Below are 6,400 nucleotides of genomic sequence, written 5' to 3' on the forward strand. Positions count from 1 at the left end.
ACATTTTAATCATTTTCACTCCAGTGATGGTAAAGATTCTTCATGCGCATTGTAACATAATAATAAATGTGCCCATGAGGAAAGAATGATCAGCAGCTGGTGTCTGACAAATTATCTCATTCCAGACAGGCAAACAGTCCACAGTGGGGAGAGACTGGAGCCTGAAGAGGCAATTTGGCACACGATTGGGGTTTCACCTCTCAGCCGATGGAGTTCCAAATGGTCCACCGTGCCTGGGCCTGGGTGGAGGTTTTCTCTGGGGCTCCTAGTCTCCCATCACCTCCAAGAGCTCCTGACAGCCATGGAAAAGGGATTACTTGCTGGGCTCAGCCAGCCCATCCCTCACTCCTCCGCCAGGGCATTCATATTCCAACCACAAGAAACAATTACAGTCCATCCCCACCATGGGCCACGTTCTCTGGGCAGCACCATGCTATTTTCTCCTTGTCCTGGTGCCCGGGCCCCATCACACGCTCCCGCCCTGTGTTCAAAGCCCATCTGGGCTCCTTCTCTTACTCTGCTGAAGAGTATTAGTCGCTCTCTCTTCTGGAAGCACCTTCTCCCGGTAATTTTATCACACCATGGTGTGGTTATTTGTTTTCTCTGCATTTTTGACAGCAGCTACCATGTGTTTTTAATGAACTGTGAGTGTAAGGTACCATCTGAACGGCTGTTCTTTTAGAGCTTGCTTAATCCTCATGACCCTAAGAGGGAGGAATTCTCCCCTTTTTGCAAAGAGGAAACGGAAGATTTATTTGCTTTGCATCCTTGGCCCCAGCAGGATCCCTGCCACAGGTGGTGGGGCAGGAAAGCCTAGGCTTACCTCTGCTCCTGTCTCCCAGGGGCCTCGTGGGCTCGTGCGCCCCTCGGGGCCCATTGCTACATGACACGATATGACCTATACTGCCTTGGTGGGGTGTTATCAGGTTCCAAAGGAATATGCTTTGCCTGTGTTGTTCTTATTATAGATCCCGAAGGGGAATTTGTTTTTGGCGATTTTTTTTAAATATTAGTTTCCTTCCAGAGTGGACACTGCCTGAGGGCCAGGACGCTGCCCGCCTTGTTCACATCTATATTCCCAGGAACTAGAATAGTACTTGTCACCCGTGAGGAACACATTTTTTTAATGAATGCATGAGGAATGAATTGAGCAATACCATGATATGATGACTTGATCTGTGTTTAACCTGGGCCATGATGATAGCCAACATCCTGGGAAATGAGGCTCTGGGACAAGACAGAGCCCACTGAGAACTGGGAACCTTTGAGCAATTATTCCTTGGATTGCTAACTTGGATGGAACAGCCCAAAGCCCTCTTAGGCATTTTTTCTCCTGCTCAAAGTGTTACATCCCTTCCCGGTGGTATGATTGGCCATATCGGGATAGTGCTGTTGACTTCCTGCCATCAGCATGGGAGGGAATTGAAGTTGCTCAATGCTCTCTCTTAAAATAATCTTTGTTTAGAACAAAGTTTAAGAAGCAGCTATTCAGCAACTATGATTCGCACCCCTACTACGTGCTGGGCAGTTATAGACACAGAGAAAGTGATGCCATGTGTGAGGATGGCGGTCACAGTTCAGGTCTCACTCAGTCCCCACGTGAGGACAGTATCACCATCCCCCTTTTACAGATGATGAAAACTAAGTCTCAGACTGATTATATAAACTGCCAAGGATCTCATGTCTTTAAAGGAACAAAATGGAAACTTGACTGACCATGTTACAATTAGAAACTTCGAATGCTAAGGTCAGAACATGATATTCATTCTGTGGAAAGCTATCAAATGGAAACGTTTGGGAAGCTTGGCAATCTCTGTTTATGAGAATAATTAAGAACCCATATATTTGGTATCTGTACCCTCGGAAAACAGAACAAAGAAGAGAAACAATAAGTTGCAGATGTCCTTAGTGCCTGAAGCGGGCAGCTTTACTACACGTGCGTGGGGCAAGCGTTTGAAGATGGAACTAAACTCCACCTTGAATATTCCGCCCCCGAGCCCTGGAAGTGAGAGAGACCTCTTTCTTGACTGGGGTTGTCTGTAAAGAGAGTCCAAGACTTCAGCCTCGTAGGTTGTATCTTCCACTTTGGGATTAAAATCTGGCTTTTGATTTTCATTCTGTAGCAGCCTCCTTCCCGTCTGTGTTTATGCTAGACATATAAAAGACTCTCGGTCATCCATTATCTCTGGCGTTGAGAAATAGCCACATCTCCTGTTCTTAGGTTGCAATTTGGAACCAAAGGAGACCAAAGACAAAGAAAAAAAAATAGTTTCTGGTATTAGATTTCCTGATTGGTTTAAAAACCAATGCTATATTTTTAACAGGAAAGCCAAAGGGACCCAGCTTGCTCCACAGTCACTGAATAGTCATGGCTCCAGGACACAGAAGGAGCAGTTGAAGTCTTCATTAACTCCCCTCTGTGGGAATAACCCACACTCACATGGTTATGCTGATGGCTTGATGTGTGCATCTCCTTTTGGAACACGGCCTTTGGAACACAGATCTTATTTAAGTTGGGACTCTGTTTTTACACTGAGTTTTGAAAAACTGGAATTGAAAGGAACAGGAATGTTAAGAGGACTTGCAGCATCCCTGGCTAAGATGGGCCTGGTTGAAGTCACATTCCAGACACTCTGGTTACTGGAATCTTGTCCAAGATAGTTCCGAGCTGAGATGGAGAGCCAGTGAGAGACCTGAAAGGGTTCCTGAAGATGGACCTTGACAAAGCCTGCCAAGGGATTCACTGAGCCTTACCAAATACACATTCCGTGCAGGACCAACTGGAGTTTATCCTTAAGTGTAACCTGTGGTACACAAATAGATGCAGTGTCTTATGTAATAATATATAGGTAACAATAGGTTCCTCCTAAGAACTTCTAATTCTTCCTCACTAAAATAAAAAATAACTTTAGGGGAGTACGGCAAAAATAAAAAGTCTCTGGCTGATCTGGCCTGGATTCCTCCACTTGAGCTGCCCTAATTCCACTGGGCTCCATGCACAACGTTCTCCAAGTAGTTGCTTCTGTTACCATGGGCTGCAACATTGGCTTATTTCCTGTAGTTCTACTCACAGTTGTTCCAAGTTCACTTGGAGTACTGAGATTTTATCAACAACAATCTTAAGATAGGGTTCTACCTCAAATACTCCCCAGTGTTGCCTAGACTGGGATGTTGATTATTATTCTGGAAAGGATTTCTCTTTCCATTTGCTTTTAATTGCAACTCTGGAATTCTAATCCAGTGCTGTCCTATAGCAATATGATGAGAACTACAAATATGAACCACATATGTGATGTCAAATTTTCTAGTAGCCACATTAAAAAGAGTAAAATAAAGAGAAACCAGTGAAATTAATTTTATATTTGCATACATATATATACATATAAAAACATCAAGCATACTACTTCAGCATGTAATCAATTTTTAAAAATCATTTAGAGATCTTTTACATTCTTTTTTTTTTTTCTTTCATACTGTTTCCAAAATCTGGTGTGTATCTTGCCCTTACGGCACATCTAAATCTAGTGTAGTCATATTGCATGTGCTCAAAAGCACATGTGGCTAGTGGCTACCATATTGGACAGCACAGCACAAATCTACTCTTGGGGCTGTGTTCTGATCAAGTGGACATGGTAATAGAGAGATTTTTCATCCTGTTCCCATTTTGGTGGGATGTATAACTCCCTGATTCAGAACAACTTGAGAATAACTCCCTGCTCCCCCACCAAGGAGTTGCGCCATGACAATTCCATGCGCCAAACTCCACAGCCTTGTCCACGTCACCCACATTGTGCTGTCATTGTTTAGTCATTGCGTGTGTAATTACCATGTGGAGCACAGGAACACAAAAAGCATTTCCATTCCGTACCTTTCCTTTCATAATGTGTTATTGTTGTTTCTGTCATTGGTTGTTTTTACATAGGTATGATGAGAATGTGAAGATTAAAAAGATTCTTTTATTTCAGTCTTTCACTTGCTTCTTTTCTTTTCTTCCTCCTTTGTCTCCTGTCCATTGGAGATATTGTCAACTTCCTGCTTCCATGCTTTACGAAGCTTCACGCCGCCTCCTCTTCCTGGAGATCCTCATGTGCAGAATGTTCAGTAGGTCGTCTCAGAGCTCCATTCCAACTCCACTCAAGCTGCTTTGTGCCTACAAGCACAGTAGGAGAGGAGGAAGGACAGACAGGGACTCAGGCCTGAAGGCAGTGGGCGTGAGGAGTGACAGAAAGTAGAAAACAGCGGACGAATAGGGTAGACTAGCAGAAGAGAAGGAATGGAGAGCAAGGAAGCCACAGAGTGTGTGGACAGCATAGAAAATGGCTGGAGATTACAGGGGGGGATGGTATTCTAAGCTGGTGGCACAATCAAAATATACGAATTGTAAAGGTTAAGTGAAATGTTTATTTTATTCCTTTCTCCTCAGTGAGCCTGACTGAATACGATTAACAGGAAGACTGCACTAGCTGCATACTAAAATTAGATGTTAGTTCGGCTTCTCACTCACCGCATTAATGCGCAGACACCTCTTACACATAAATGCCTTTCTCACCAAGCTCAGTCACCTTGCTCATCCTGCCCAAAAGTTGTATGTTAGAAAGGAGACATGCAGCTTTGGTTCAGGAGCTTGCCTGTGCAAGTCAGCACCTTGTGGTGCTATGGAAAACATGCCCGTTTAGAGCTGTCAGACCTGAGGTTGAGTCCTGGCTCCACACCATCTTGGTGAGGCACCTTTGGGCAAATCCATCTACCTCACTGTTTCCTTGTCTACCAAAAGGACATGCACATCTCTTTCTTACCTACCTTACAGGGGTTTGGGAGAAAAATAAGTAAGAGAGTGAATGGAGAAGCACTTACAATGTCTACAATCTTATGCACAAGGATTAATGTAACTATGTCTATGTTGATCATACGTCTAAATATTTGACAAGGTGCTCCCAGTTTATCAATAGGGAGAACAAGGCCCAGACAAGTAATAGTAACTCACCAGTATCTCCCAGAGACCAATGATATGAGATGAAAACCTATTCTACCACTTTCCAGCCCCAGCCTGTGTCTAAACCATGTTGTCTTTCTGGAAATGCATTCCTCCTAACTCGCACTCCAACAAAATGAGCATTCAGCCATCAAGAGAGAAAAAAAAGGTGTTTTGCAGATTTTTTTTTTAAAAATCTGTCTTTAAACAATAACTTTGAAAGATTGATATCAAAATGATTTTTCCCAAAATTTCTTTTTCTTCCCCATCACTTATGTATATTACTTTGTTATTACTTGTAAAAGCTGAGACACTGGGAATTTTTACCTTAAATGACTAAAACATGTGTCTTCGGGTTTTTTTAATGTATTAAGTAAGTACACTTATAGCAAGAATATATAGATTTTTAAAAATGTGTTTTTTTAATTCCAGTATAATTAATATACAGTATTATGTTAGTTTCAGGTGTACAATATAGCGATTCAACACTTCTATACATTCCTCTGTGCTGATCATAATAACTGTCCTCTTAATCCCCTTCACCTGCTTCACCCATCCCCTCACCCACCAGATTTTTCACTTGCTAAATAATTCCACAAATAAATACTCTTAATTAATTGATTTTTCAGTGAAATATTCACAGAATTAAAGAATTCATTTTCAATTCTTAATTATGACTTGCATATACAAAGCCAGTGATCAAGTTTATATGCACATTCACTGTGTACTAATACTGCTTAAATATGTGTTCTTCAACTCCACTTGGCGACATGCAATAGTGACATCATTGCTAAGCCACTGAGCTGGTTCACACCCCAGCTCCGAGACCCTGGGCATATTGCATTCCCCCAGGAACTTGGTTTCATCATCAGTAAATTGGAAATAATCCCATCCGTGTCACTCTTGAAATAAATAAACAACTTTTATGTAAGAGCTTTAGGAAATTCAGAGTCTTACAGAAAAGACATTTTTTCCATTACAGTTCTTTCAAGCTATTGTTCTATTAGGCCAGGATATTCAGTCTTGCACGACTGTACCCCAAAGTTCAGTCTTCCATTGTGCTGATCACTGATAAGGAAGGAAAAGGTCTGTGACATTAAAGAGGATGGAAATCTGAAAGGGTGGAAAGTCATACTAAGAAATATGGCCTATAAATCTCGGAATTACCTGGGGATTATCGAGTCTATCTCTTCATTTCTCAGCTCAGGAAACAGGGCAGGGGAAGTGGGCAAGGAGGGCCTTGTTTCCACAGTGCAACAACGAAGACCAAGCCAAAGCCAGAGAATATGCTGCATGTTCTGCCTCTAGATGTGTCACTCCACAGTGCTACCTCATTGAAGAGGATCAAATATCACATCCTCTGGGTGATGAAAGGCCACCTGTGGATGCTACAGCCTCGGAGGTCACTCAAGGACTCTCAGAGATGGA

Source organism: Leptonychotes weddellii, chromosome 14 (assembly GCF_054177405.1).
Source record: "Leptonychotes weddellii isolate Sample4059 chromosome 14, ASM5417740v2, whole genome shotgun sequence".
Lineage (NCBI taxonomy): Eukaryota > Metazoa > Chordata > Mammalia > Carnivora > Phocidae > Leptonychotes > Leptonychotes weddellii.